Below are 15316 nucleotides of genomic sequence, written 5' to 3'. Positions count from 1 at the left end.
GAATGTGGAGAAGATGATGTTCATCAAAATGAATTATCAGCTCTTCCAGGGAGACCAGCCTCCAGAAGGTACAGAGGGACCTGTGGTGGTGGATTCAAGTGGGGACGAGTTAATACTTTGTGAGGATGAGGATGTACACACTGAAGAGGGTGAGGAATCGGTGGATGAGGAGGATGAGGATGACATCTTGCCTCCGTAGAGCCAGTTTGTGCAGGGACACATTAATTGCCAGCTTGTTTTGTGGGGGCCCAAACGAACCAATCATTTCAGCCACAGTTGTGTGGCAGACCCTGGCGCTGAAATGATTGATTTGTTAAAGTGTGCATGTCCTGTTTATACAACATAAGGGTGGGTGGGAGGGCCCAAGGACAATTCCATCTTGCACTTCTTTTTTTTCTTTGCATTATGTACAGTTTGGGGCCTAGTTTTTCTAACTGCCATCCTGTCTGCCACTGCAGTGTCACTCCTAGATGGGTCACGTGTTTGTGCCACCCACTCGTGTCGCTTAGCATAGTCATCCAGCTACCTCGGTGCATCCTTTTGGACATGAAAACACTATTGTGAGGTGTGAGGTGTTCAGAATAGACTGGAAATGAGTGGAAATTAAGGTTATTGAGGTTAATAATAGCATAGGAGCAGAGAAACCAACAAATTCTGTGATTTTAGCTGTTTTTATGCTTTTTCTAAAAAAAATACAGATCCAAAACACAAAACCCAGAACCCAAAACACGGAAGGGTGGTTTTGGCAAAACCAATCCAGATCCAAAACACGAAGAAAGATCCAGATCCAAAACCAAAACACAAAACACGAAAAGTGGCCGGTGCACACCCCTAGTATTAATCCAGTGTCATAGTGATCACTGTAATACGGTGTTCAGAGTATTTTGTAGAACAAGGAAATGGCATCCTAGACCCAATGGAGGATTAGAGTGTTCAGTTGATTCATCCAGTCCATAGGGGAAAGTAAAGAAACCACCTTAGAGGTATAATGCTGCACCTGTAAAAAGGACATATTATAAGAATGTAAAAAGGGAAACAGACCCTGAGAAAAAGATAATGGGCGTTGTGATGACAAATCTGTAAGCTGATGAGCTGCTTTAAGACAATTGGAGGCCAAAAATGTAAAAGGAGAGGAGGCTGGACAGTGCTCAAAGCTGACATTACCCAACAGAGGGAGGAATAAGGAATATGAGGCACTTAGGTTCCATTTGTGGTGAATAGTGTGCCAGGCTGACCATGTAGACTTGCTGTCTAACACGTCCATAGGTATATCAAACTTATTTAGATGTAAAAAGCACATTAAGTCCATATTGGTAAGAAATTATTTCTCTATCAAATAGTAAGTATATAAGATGGAATGTGAAATCCAATCCTTAATGTGCCTGAAAATGACATATTTGGGAAATGAATTCCCTATCTTCCCAATCTATTGCACTGCAGCAATTGTTTTCTTCTTCTTCCAAATAACTTGCCTAAAGGCTGCATCAAATCTATTAACATCTGTTTTAGTAATAACTAGAGGCACAGTATCTTGGGAAAGGTGATTATTAAAGAATATTGGCTAAATGTTGCCAGTCATCCAATTCCTTAAGGGCTGCATCTAAGACATTTATAACATTTATTGTGTATAAATCATGGACATTGTTGGGAAGGCGAATTCCCAAATAAGATATATCAGTCTCCGCCCATTGTACACTAACCAAACTTAGACTATCTCCACGGAGTGAGGTACTTAGGGCCATTGCAAGTAATTTGATTAATTGTAAAACCCAAGATTCTACAAAAATCATCTAATTTAGAAAGAATGGGAGATAGGTAAATTTATAGGTTGGAAATAAAAAGAAGGTCATCGGCAAAGGCCGAGACCTTAACCGCTGTTTGCCCAAAGGAAATACCTTGAAACAAGAACGAAGATTGTTAAACTCATAATAAGGGATTGTGGGCCAGATTAAAAAGTATGGGAATAAGGGGCATCCCTGTCTGGTTCCTCTACCACCCAAAAGACAATTTATCAACAGTTTCGTATACGGAGAAGCGTACAAATATTTAATTAAATTAATAAAGGAAGAGCCAAAGTCTTGCAGTTGTAATTCTGAATAGAAGTGGGGCCACAACATTTTATCAAAGGCCTTTTCAGTGCCTAAAATTAATAACATATTGGAAGAATGTCCTGGAGAGGAAGATAAATACAAAGCCGCCACAGCTAAGCGAGCAATTCGGACTATGGACCTCATTCAGAGCCGCTCGCTCTGAATGAGGGCGGCCGCATGTAAAAAATTATCCGGCCTCCTGGCTGCTCGCAAGGCTGTGGGTCACCACCCACAGCCTTAGCGAGTGACCAGGTTGATGGTCGCGATGGAACATCGGGGCTTGTGACGAGACCCTTGAGGTAGGGTCTCGTCTGCCGCAAGCTCCAGAGAGCTTTCGGCTCTAATAGAGCCGGAAGCTCTCCCACTGACATCACTGGTGATGTCAGTGGGGCCGCCCACAAACAGCAGGCGTTTGCTTGGGAATGCCTCCATTTGTGAAACCACCCCCCCCGCCATGCCTACAAAATGGGGCAAGCTGTCAATCAACATCGACAGCCGCCCCTTTTGTAGTGAACCCCAGAGTGAGAGAATTTCTCTCTCGCTCTGAAGGCTTATGCACGCGCAGTGCGGCCGCTGCCCGTGCGCACAGCCAAACATCGATCCGCTTGCGAGCGCTCAGGCGCTTGCGAGCGGGTCTGAATGAGGTCCTATGTGTCTCCCATGGGTGAACCCAGGTTGATGCGGAGAGAGAAGAGAAGGAATAAATAGAATAATAGCGAGAGGCAAATATTTTAGACAAAATGTTGTAGTCTTGATTTAAAAGGGTGATGGGTCTATAGGAATTAAGAGAATCAGGGTTTTTATTAGGTTTCAATAAAAGAATTGTATAAGCATCATTAAAAGTAGGATAATGTAGGCCCCTTTATTGAATTTGCGGAAAAACATTGGTAAGAGATGGAATGAAATTGGCTTTTAAGATTTTATAATAGTTGCCATTAAATCCATTGGGGCCTGGTGACTTGTTAAGTCGCAGACCATCGATGGCAAAGCCTACCTCATCTTCTGTTATGACACTATTAGAAGACCAATTTTTTAATCTACTGTTAAAGAAGGATCTGTAATCTTGCAGCATGAAGTAGGCTAGTGTCTTTTGTTCACTAAAAACAATTCAAGAGCTAAAAACTTATTTTTGGAAACTCTCCAGCAATTGTGTTTCTGCAGCTGCTCAAAGAAAGGGCAAATGTCAAATTTACAGATAAATTATAAAACAAACAGTCCTAGAAAGAGTAAACATGTCAGTATCTATTAATCTCATGGAAATCTAAGATCTGTTAAATAAAACATACAAAACTGGAGTGAGAAACCAGTTTAAACAATCAATTAAATGTAATAAAAACATAATATTTCATATAATCAATACAATAGTATAAACAAATAATACAATAAATTTAATGGTTAAAAAAGTCATAGTATTTAACTAACAGCAATATTGGTATTTATTGTTTCAATAAATTCATAAAAATCCATGGAGGATGGAGCTTACCGCATCAAACTTATGATGGTAAATCTCTTTGCTTATTATATTGTACCTTATTTCTTATTTTAGTTCTTATTGAGTTCTTTATGAATAAGAAACAGGTAATCCTACAATCAGCACATATCGCATAGGATTATAGCCTTGTATCTAGTAACCAGAAAGCAACAAGGAACTTGTTTATTATCTGGAAAATAGAAGGGAACACAATAGCAATTGAGCGCAATATTTATCCTTAAATTGCCTCCAATAATAGAGATTAAGGGCTCTATTTATTAAAATAATTTTTACTAAAATAAAGTAGGGGTGTGCACTGGCCACTTTTCGTGTTTTGGTTTTGGATCTGGATCTTTCTTCGTGTTTGTATCTGGATTGGTTTTGCCAAAACCACCCTTCCATGTTTTGGGTTCTGGGTTTTGTGTTTTGGATCTGTATTTTTTTTAAAAAAATCATAAAAACAGCTAAAATCACAGAATTTGTGGGTTTTTCTGCTCCTATGCTATTATTAACCTCAATAACCTTAATTTCCACTCATTTCCAGGCTATTCTGAACACCTCACACCTCAGAATAGTGTTTTTATGTCCAAAAGGTTGCACCGAGGTAGCTGGATGACTATGCTAAGCGACACGAGTGGGCGGCACAAACACGTGGCCCATCTAGGAGTGACACTGCAGTGGCAGACAGGATGGCAGTTTGAAAAACTAGGCCTCAAACAGTACATAATGCAAAGAAAAAAAAGAGGTGCAAGATGGAATTGTCCTTGGGACCTCCCACCCACCCTTATGTTGTATAAACAGGACATGCACACTTTAACAAACCAATCATTTCAGCGCCAGGGTCTGCCACACGACTGTGCCTGAAATGATTGGTTCGTTTGGGCCCCCACAAAACAAGCTGGCAATTAATGTGTCCCTGCACAAACTGGCTCTACGGAGGCAAGATGTCGTCCTCATCCTCCTCATCCACCGATTCCTCACCCTCTTCAGTGTTGTGTACTTCCTCATCCTCACAGAGGGGGTCATTCAGACACGCTCGTGAGCGCAGGACGCTCGCAAGTGGGTCGATGGTGCCGAATTGCGCATGCGCACGACGGAGGGAGCACCGTCATACGCATGCACGAGACCCGAATAACGACGGCCAAGCCGTCGTTATGGGTCTCGCACCAAAGGGGGCGTGCTGTCGATGGTGAGTGACAGCACGCCCCCTTTGGTGGGCGTGCCGGGGCGTGGCTGCCAGACGGAGGCGTTCCCATGGGAACGCCTACCGTCTGAGTCCGGCTCCACTGACATCAGTAGTGATGTCAGTGGGAGTGATTTTGGCTCTGATGGGGCCAACATCACTCCAGGGCTTGCGGTCACTGAGAGACTACCGCAGGGTCTCGTCGCAAGCCCGATGGTCGCGATGGTCTTGACCATCGCGACCATCATCATGGACTCTCGCTATAGCTGTGGGTGGTAACTCACAGCTATGCGAGCATCCATGAGGCCGCTCCAAGTTGAGGGAGGAGGGCCCTGATTCAGAGCGAGCGCTCTGGTCAGAGCGTCCGGCTCTGAATCAGGCCCAGAGTATTAATTCGTCCCCGCTGGAATCCACCACCACAGGTCCCTCTGTACGTTCTGGAGGCTGGTCTCCCTTGAAGAGTTGATAATTAATTTTTATGAACATTATCTTCTCCACATTTTGTGGAAGCAACCACCTACGCCTTTCGCTGACAAAGTTCCCAGCTGCACTAAACACTCTTTCGGAGTATACACTGGAGGGGGGGCAACTCAGGTAAAATAGAGCCAGTTTGTACAGGGGCCTCCAAATTGCCTCTTTTTCCTGCCAGTACAGGTACGGACTGTGTGACATGCCTACTTGGATGCTGTCACCGATGTAATCCTCCACCATTCTGTCAATGGTGACAGTATCATATGCAGTGACAGTAGACATGTCAGAAATTGTTGCCAGGTCCTTCAGTCTGGACCAGATGTCCAAACTTGGTCCTGCCTGCCCTGCATCACTGCCAGCGGGTTGCTTAGGATACCTAAGTTTTTTCCTGGCAGCCCCAGTTGCGGGAGAAAATGAAGAAGGAGCTGTTGACATGTCACATTCCGCTTCAGCTGACAGTGTTTTCACCAGCAGGTCTTTGCACCTCTGCAGGCTTGTGTCGGCTGGAAAGAGAGACACCACATAGACTTTATACCTAGGATCGAGCACGGTGGCCAAAATGTAGTGGTCTGATTTCCACAGATTGACCACCCTGGAATCCTGGCAAAGCGAATGAAGGGCTTCATCCACAAGTCCCACATGCTGAGTGGAATCGCTCCGTCTTAGCTCCTCCTTCAATTTCTCCAGCTGCTTCTGCAAAAGCCCGATGAGGGGAATGACCTGACTCAAGCTGGCAGTGTCTGAACTGACTTCACATGTGGCAAGTTCGAAGGGCTGGAGAACCTTGCACAACACAGAAATCATTCTCCACTGTGCTTGAGTCAGGTGCATACCCCTCCTTTGCCTATGTCAAAGGTGGATGTATAGGCTTGAATGGCCTTTTGCTGCTCCTCCATCCTCTGAAGCATATAGAGGGTTGAGTTCCACCGCATCACAACCTCTTGCTTCAGGTGATGGCAGGGCAGGTTCAAGAGTGTTTGCTGGTGCTCCAGTCTTCGGCACGCAGTCGCTGAATGGCGAAAGTGGCCAGAAATTTTTCGGGCCACCCAAAGCGTCTCTTGCATGCCCCTGTCGCTTTTCCGAAAATTCTGCACCACCAAATTTATTGTGTGAGCAAAACATGGGACGTGCTGGAATTTGCCCAGATGTAATGCCTGCACAATATTGGTGGCATTGTCAGATATCACAAATCCCCAGGAGAGTGTAAGTGGGGTAAGCCACTGGGCGATGATTTCCCTCAGTTTCTTTAAGAGGTTGTCGGCGGTGTGCCTCTTACTGAAACCATTGATACACAGCGTAGCCTGCCTTGGAATGAGCTGGCGTTTCTGAGATGCTGCTACTGGTGACGCTGCTGTTATTGCTGCATACGGCGATACATCTACCCAGTGGGCTGTCACAGTCATATAGTCCTTAGTCTGCCCTGTTCCACTTGTCCAAATGTCCGTGGTTAAGTGGACATTGGGTACAACCGCATTTTTCAGGACACTGAGGACACTTTTTCTGACGTTTCTGTACAGTCTCGGTATCGCCTGCCTAGTGAAGTGGAATCTAGATGGGATTTGGAACCGGGGACACACTACCTCCATCAATTGTCTAAATCCCACTGCACTAATGGCGTATACCAGACGCACGTCTAACACCAACATAGCAGTCAAGGCCTCAGTTACACGTTGTGCTTCAGGATGACTGCTGTCATACTTCATCCTCCTCGCTAACGACTGTTGGAGGGTCAATTGTTTAGTAAAAGTAGTGGTGTTCTTACTTCCTCTCTGGGATGATGAACAACTCCCAGCAGCAGCGGCAGCAGTAGGCGTAGCAATGCAGGATCCTCCGGAGGAATCCCGGATAGGAGAGTCAGTCATGCCAGTGACATGGCCTGCAGGACTACTTCCGATCCTGACTAAGGAGGAAATTGACGAGGAGGGAGTTGACGGTGTGGTTTGGCGCTTGGATACAACAGGACAAAGGTATTTAGGTGTCCCTGGACTGCTTACGGTCTTAGCCAAATTTTCTGAACTTGACAGTAACTTTTTATGAACGCGCTGCAGGTGACGTATAAGGGAGGATGTTCCTAGGTGGTTAACGTCCCTACCCCTACTTATTTTACCTTTACATATGGTACATATGGCAAGACAGTTGTTGTCCGGATTTGGATAGAAATATTGCCAGACCAAAGAGGTGGAATGTTTGGTCTTCTGCCCAGGCATGACCGTGATGGGCTTTTTCATCCCACGGACAACAACTGTCTCCCCCGGAGCCTGATTTAAACAAACCACATCACCATCAGAATCCTCCTCGCCAACTTCCTCCTCAGCGCCAGCTACACCAGTATCCTCATCCTGTTGTACTTCAACAGTGACATCTTCAATTTGCATATCAGCAAGTGGACTGTGGGTGCTCCTCTCAGCACTTGCAGAGGGCGTGCAAATGGTGGAAAGATCCACCTCTTCCCGTCCAGTGTTAGGACGGTCAGACATTGCAACCGCCACAACACTTGGACTCTCCTTGGGGATTTGTGATATCTTCTTAGAACACACAGTTCTTTTTTTTAGCGGGATGAGGGCTTCCATCGTCATGTGAAGCTGAACCACTAGTCATGAACATAGGGAAAGAAATTAGCCGTTCCTTGCCACTCCGTGTCGTAAATGGCATATTGGCAAGTTTACGTTTCTCCTCAGATGATTTAAATGTTTTTTTTAAGGTCATTTTCCTGAACTTTGTCATTTGGGATTGTATATGCCCTCTACTATGACATTGGGCATCGGCCTTGGCAGACGACGTTGATGGCATGTTATCGTCTATGTCATGACTAGTGGCTGCAGCTTCAGCACTAGGAGGAAGTGGTTCTTGATCTTTCCCTATTTTATTTTTATCGGAGAATGTTTGGTCCTCCATTTATGTTATATTGATATATACGTGCGGCTAAGGCGCACGCAAACACAGACATTTTTTTTTTTATTTTTGTTGGAGACTAGCGCACTTTGTGGGTTACACCACCCTTTAAGAAATGAGCCAGTCGGCTCTTTAGTTATGGGACACAGGCGCACGCTTGGCGCTGCTCCTTTGTTGATGCACATGCAGCTAAAGTCCACACAATTCACAAAGACAGAAGAAAAATAATTTTTTATTTTTTGTGGAGCGCACTTTGGGGGTTACACCACCCTTTAACATATAGACGCACGCTTGGCACTGCTGCTTTGAGGATGCACGTACAGTGCAGACAATTCGCAAACTCAGAAGAAAATGTTTTATTTTTGTTGGAGTGCACTTTGGGGGTTACTCCACCCTTCAACAGACAGACGCACGCTTGGTGCTGCTGCTTTGAGGATGCACGTACAGTGCAGACAATTCACAAACAGAAGAAAATGTTTTTTTTTGTTGGAGTGCACTTTGGGGGTTACACCACCCTTTAACAGACAGACGCATGCTTGGCGCTGCTGCTTTGAGGATGCACGTGCAGTGCACACAATTCACAAACACAGATAAAAAAAATATATTTTTTATAGTGCACTTTGGGGGTTACAGCACCCTTTAATGGACGAGCCAACCGGCCCTTTACTTATGACCCAGGCGCACGCTTGGCGCTGCTCCTTTGTTGATGTACGTGCAGCCACAGTGCACACAATTCACAAACACAGAAAATTATTTGTTATTTTTTTTGGAGTGCACTTTTGGGGTTACACCACCCTTTAACAGACGAGCCAGCCGGCCCTTTACTTATGACACAGGCGCACGCTTGGCGTTACTTTGTTGATGCATGTGCGGCTACTACACACACAATTCACAAACACAAAAAAAGTTTTTTTTCTTTTTTGGAGTGCACTTTGGGGGAGCACCCCTGATGCACAGATCACCCCCTGGACAACACTGCAGCACCCCTCTAGGACTACAGCCTTTATGGGACAACACAGTCCAGCCAGCCCCTATAGACTTTGGAGTGGACAACTGACTGCACAACAAAGCCCAGCCAGCCCCTATGACAGCAGCACAACACAGCCCAGCCAGCCCCTATGGACAACAGCAGCACAACACAGCCCAGTCAGCCCCTATGCACAACAGCACAACACAGCCCAGCCAGCCATAGCTCCCACCCTCCCTGAGAAATGGCGCCGACGAGGGGACCTTTTATAGAATCCAAAACCCGCGAGATCTAGAAGGCGGGATGATGACGTTTTGCCTCGATTTCAGATCCGAGTCAGGCGGGAAAAGTCGAGCCTGACTCGGATACGACTCAGATCGGGGGGGCTCGGGGGGTTCGGATTTCAGAAATCCGAACCCGCTCATCCCGCTCATCCCTAAAATAAAGTGAAAAAGGGTGTTTTCACACCCTTTTCACATTATTTTAGTATCACCTACAGTTACTAAAGGGCAATTGGAGTAGAATTCGTAAAATTCTACTCCAAGCCCTAAGTATCACTTATTTTTAGTAAGCAGATCGCATTTCCCATAATTGTAATGAGAAATGTGATCTGACCAAAGTTATTAAAAATAAATTGTGAAAAAATACAGGGGAAAGCCCTGTGGTTACCGGACTCCTGCTCCGCTCTGACGGGGAGAGCAAAGCCCGGAGCCGGCCCAGTGATCAGCTGTGTGGTCTAAACAGACCGCAAGCTGATCACTGCAAGAAAAAGTAAAAAAAAAAGTAAAAAAAAAAAACTTACCTGAGTCCAGGGACCGGTGATCGGGGCTCCGGTAATGTCCTCTCTCCGGTCAGCTGGTCATCACGTGACAGCGTCTGAGTGCAGTATGAGATGTCAGCTGACCAGAGGACACGGAGGACATCACTGGAGCCCGGATCATGCAGGTAAGTGTAATTAAGGGAGAGGGAGGGTCACGGGGGGTCCGCGATCGCTGGGTGTGGGACTTGTCGACAGGGGCGGGGCTTAGCGCCGGGGGTTAGCAGCGTTGGCCGGGCGGTGCATGCGCGGGGCACTTGTCACAGTATTTTTTCACAAAAATACCGTGACTAGTGTGCGGAGGGGATTCGCAGGGACAGAGCTTTTTCTAAAGCTCTGTCCCTGCAAGGGATTTGTAGTAAATCCCTGTGATATTGCCTGAATTCACAATGGGAATTCACTTGGTAATATCACACTACAATCTACATTACCAATGCGGATTGTAGCAAATAGAGCCCTTAGACCTTTGTGGTAACTCAGAAGTATTGTTCCACAGCTCTGTATTATTTTGCCTGAAGATATAAATGAAAGCCTTTTTGGTAGATGGATGTTCCTAAAACTCATCTCAATACTCCTATGGATTTTATGAATGTATTGAAACCATAAGCAACAATAGTGCAGAGAGTTGTACTGTATACTGCAGCAATTTTTAATCATATTGTTTTATTTGTGTATAAATTTGTATATATAATTGATTATGTGGATGTAGTGCTTGCCGGTGTTTGTTGAGCCATACACATGCTTCCTGGTGAACGTAGGTGAGGTCAATGGGAGGCCCAGAAATTAGTTATAGAGCTTGAGGGCTGGAATTATATGTGTAATTCCATGGCTCCAGAGGAAAGCCTTTAACAATGAGACAGTGTGACTGAGCAGCCTGGAGACATCTCACTGAGTACAGAGCATACCACCATTTCATTAAATTTAATTGTTTGTTTAATCCAGTTTTCCCAGTTTATGTTTTTTTCATTTTGTATTACCAAACAATCTTACATTTCTATGAGAGTATATGGACACATGTAATAACCCTGTGACATTCTCCCGATGGGAGTGGTAGGGTATGACTGAACTCTGTTCTTCACCTGCTGGATCTTCCGAGTTGGCCTCTTCATAAGGTTATTTTATTTATTTCACCACACAGCAGAGAGGTGGAGTTTCTACCTCATACACAGTAAATGACATAGGAAGGGTGAACTTTTTTATTACAGTTAGTATGAAATTGGGATGTTACCCTTAAATTTGTAAATTTGACCAAGAGGTCAAAGATAGCAACTTACTCTTCCAAGGTACACAGTTATACTACCATATAACAAGATAAGACACATGCAACTTAACATCTGCATTATCAAGTGACATTATCGGTGTACATGAATATCAGTTAACCAGTTTACCACAGATATAGTTAGAGTATTGTTTTTACGCAGAGTACACTTTATTGCAACTATACTATTCTTACCATGCAACTCTACTATTTAGAACCAATCCAGCAAGTCAAGCAAATAACTAGGTTTTTAAAATTTAAAACAATTTACATTAAGATATAATGATAATTAATCAGTTATACTCGCTAATTATTAAAGCCTATACTTTATATTTCAGATAATAAATCTATATATGTGGTTTAAAACTAGCCTGGGAATTTAACTATTAACATTGCAGCTGAGGTTGGTGCACGTGATGGATTGAAGGGCTACTGATGCCAGTCACATGGAATTGGTACAGCACTTGGGGTGAGGGGTTATTAGGAGGGATTACTCAATATCGTTGGTGAAGTCTCTATCAAACAGTACAAGGAATTTTGTATCCTAAAGGTTTCATCAGGAAATGATAGTTCTATACTCGACTCACTATACAACTTCAGTCGATGAGGCGAAGAATCTTTAGCTGTATGATACAGATGTGTCCACATACATCTATCCTCCATGTGCTACAAGTCACGCCACACATAAGGCTATCTAGAGGAAGTAAAAGTCGTAACAAGGTTTCCGTAGGTGAACCTGCGGAAGGAGCTGTGTGACTTGGTAGCGCCGAGCGTTTTTTCGTGCAACTTTTTACCTTCAAATGTGTCTTTTTTGCACAGCGATGCAAATAGGATGCAGCTTCTGCTGATTAAACTGATATACGTCATGCCTATATTCTGTGTGCGACTGCGGGTGCATAATGCAGGGGCTGTGACACTGTAATCAATGTAATCAATATTTGCTGTGTGTAGCAGGTAGACATGTAAATTATACACTTTGGACAAAGTAGGGCTTATATTGAATGGTTCCAGCTGATGTTGATCTCGTAGCGCTGGAATAAATTTAATAAATTCTGTCAAAGATTGTTAGACTCATGAATATTCATTATAACAATTAAACTTTATATGGATATGAGGTGAGTAGGGCCTTAACCTCTGGTAATACTGTACCTCAATCAGAAACTGGCCTACCAGATTGAAGCAATGAAGAGAATTGGACAATGTTGGGCAGATTCTGGATATCTTCCCCACCGTTGCTTGTTTTCAAAGAGGGAATGTCCAACTCTGGACATTTGTGGTCTAGCTTTCCCGATGAAGAACTCTTATATTATCCAATGCTGTTCATTGGTTCAATCTGGTAGGCAGCCAATTTAACTTATGAATTTTGCTAGATAATTTTTTTCCTAAATCTGGGTATCGATCTCTACTAATTGAGGACCATCTGGGATTTAAAAGAAGTTCCTGTATAAAACAAAATCCAGTAAATATTGAATGCGATCATTCCACATAATCAGTAAGAGTACAACCTTAAGGGACTTGGAAAGCTTTATACTATCCTATGGAATTTAGGACATATCATGTTTCTTCTTTGTTTCAAATCTATTACCAATGTTACACTATGGAGTTTTATTTTTTTGTTTCCTAATCTCTATGAAAGGAAACCCAGTAACATCAGGTTTTCCAAAGGTTATCTGGAAAAGAAGATGTGATTGACAGCTTTGTGTCTTCTGTGGAACCATTCCATTTATTTAAGCTTACAGACAGAACACATATGTTAGGATTGATTTTCTAGTAGGACTGACCAACTATATTATATACATGAGGTAATGCACCTACTATTGCTGTAATATATCAGGGTATTATAAACCACCAATGAGTATATGCCATATAAGAGAATAAGGCTACAAGCAGAATACTGTAATAGGGGTGAGGAAACACAAAGGTGACTACTTATTATTATAGCCTGATATTTCACTGTATTGGAGAGTGCTATACCTTATAATTCATATGTAGCAGTTATGGAGAAGTTACACATTTTATTATTCCATTTTAAGATTGAAGCTTCCCCCTTACAGAGTGATAGTTGTTATGCTTCCCATTTTAGTTGAACTTTTTTTGAAGAATAAAAAGAAAGATGTCCGCCTGTCACATAGATGTGAGAAGGTTCTGGGGGTGATTCACAGGTGGCCGCAGTTTCAGTATTGGCTGCAACTTTTGTCACATCCGCTCCTGCCTCTTTATGTTAATGCCGCAGCTGATGGGCATCCGATTGATTACAAATAATCACTATCGGCAGACCATCGGCCACACCATTGGACATTGCACCTGCCTATAGACCATGGCCGCTGGTGTTAGTGGAACTGCGTCATTAGACGCAAGCAAAATCTTTAGATGCAATCTCTGACAACGACATGCCCACGGCAGCCTGTTAACCACCTCTTCTTCCCCCCAGTTACCATCCAGAAACGCCCATCGAAATTGCATGAATCTTAATGCAATTTTGATGTGTGTCCCTTAGCGGTAACCATTGGGAGGCATGCGTAGTGCGTTACAGGTGCATGTTCAGAGGAAACATTCCCTGCCTACGATTCAGAATCACTCCCCGTGGGCCTTGCTTTGGGGGAATGATTGGTGCTGTATTAACTCTAGATATTGTAGAATGCAATGAATGGTTGAATATGGACTATAGCATGTCACTACTGTATCTGCCATGAGTCAGGTCATTCTTGATATGTGAAAGAAAAGTTATAGTACTTTCTTGTTTGTTTACAGTATACATTCCAGAGAATGGGAATATTTAAATAAGATAAAGGAGTTGAGAGAGCACATTTACTGTGGCGGGAGTACGCAAATCCTTATATGGGGAGACACGGTACATGAATGCTCCACCATTTACAGTATGAGATCTCAGAGGTCACTTCTTGTCCTTATACATTAACCGGTACATACATTAACCTCTTCATTTATGATTGCCATCACCTGTGTTGAAACTAGTTAAACACAGGTGGCGGCAATCATAAACTAAGAGGGAAGTCCAGGAACAGAGCATTATGTCCCTCCTGAAATGGGTCATGTTGGAGGTATGCAGTCACAGTGTAATACAAAGTTTTAATAACACAAACAATGACATGATATAATGACAGTACATTAGTCCTCTCAACCTCATTATTCATTTATACCTTAAATAAACTAAACTGAGCAGCATTTTAGGAGAACTGAAAATTGAAAATGAATATAGGCGGTGATCCTTAAGAGGTCATTTAAACCCCGGGGCAGTGCAGTTTGGGAGCATTACCTGCAGGGCAGTTAATGTTTTGTTGTTAGGTGAAGGTGATAGCCAGTAGGGTACATTTTTAGTGTTACTAGGGGTGGAATTAAGCTTTATACTGATTGGATCAGGCAGGGATCTGCATCTTTTGCTATGTGTTCCCCTTCCTCCCTCCCTTTCCCCGTTTTCTGTGTTGGCTTTTTATGTGCGGGGAAAGTATGGCATTCCAGGGGTCATCCGGCTGCATGAGTTAGGTGCTCCCCTTCAATACACTGGGTAGGCTGATTTTACTCAACTGGGGTCATCGGCACTCTCTTTCTGGCAGGCCTGGAAGTACATTGGCATTGGAGTCGGAAACCTATTTTGCTTGCCATTGTGAAATGGAAGTACTGTAGGCCCTTGCAAGCTGTGGTAAACTCAATTTGAATACATGGAGTGATCATTGAATAACTGGCCATCCACCATACTTTTTATAGGTTGGAACCTGATGTGATTTACTAACGCCAACCTGTAAATCTTGATGCAGATTGATTTAATAGGGATATATCCAAAGGTGGAGAAGTGAACATGTACTCTGCACAGTGTGTGTGCATGACATATAAAGAAGCATTACAAGTCCGCACTTCTTGAGGTGCAGAAATGACATAAGTGCACCCACCTCTCTTCTTGCTTTTCTTATAACCAACTTCTGTCATCTGTCAAGGGCTGATTTTGTGATTTTGAGGAAACCCTCAGAATGGGTTCTGCCCTAAGTGCAGTAGCCAGCACCCTGGGTGTTTATCAAAGGACTATAAAAGTCTAATTGAGAAATCAGATCAAAAACATATAAACAGTCTTAATCTGGGTACACTACACACTATACAATTTTCTGTCCAATATATAGTTCCAGGACATATGTGGATCGGAATGATATATTGTAC

At 43.5% G+C, this 15316-nt stretch overlaps 1 pseudogene; it reads right to left on the bottom strand.

The window, feature by feature from the left end:
• Positions 1-1821: 1821 nt before the first annotated feature.
• The window catches only part of LOC148474236 (uncharacterized), a 100774-nt pseudogene continuing 87279 nt past the window's right edge, over positions 1822-15316 (bottom strand).

This window comes from Taudactylus pleione, unplaced genomic scaffold, assembly GCF_031769625.1.
Source record: "Taudactylus pleione unplaced genomic scaffold, aTauple2 ptg000864l, whole genome shotgun sequence".
Lineage (NCBI taxonomy): Eukaryota > Metazoa > Chordata > Amphibia > Anura > Myobatrachidae > Taudactylus > Taudactylus pleione.
Note: the sequence above shows the minus strand (reverse complement) of the source record. Positions and strands in the feature narration are given on the sequence as shown.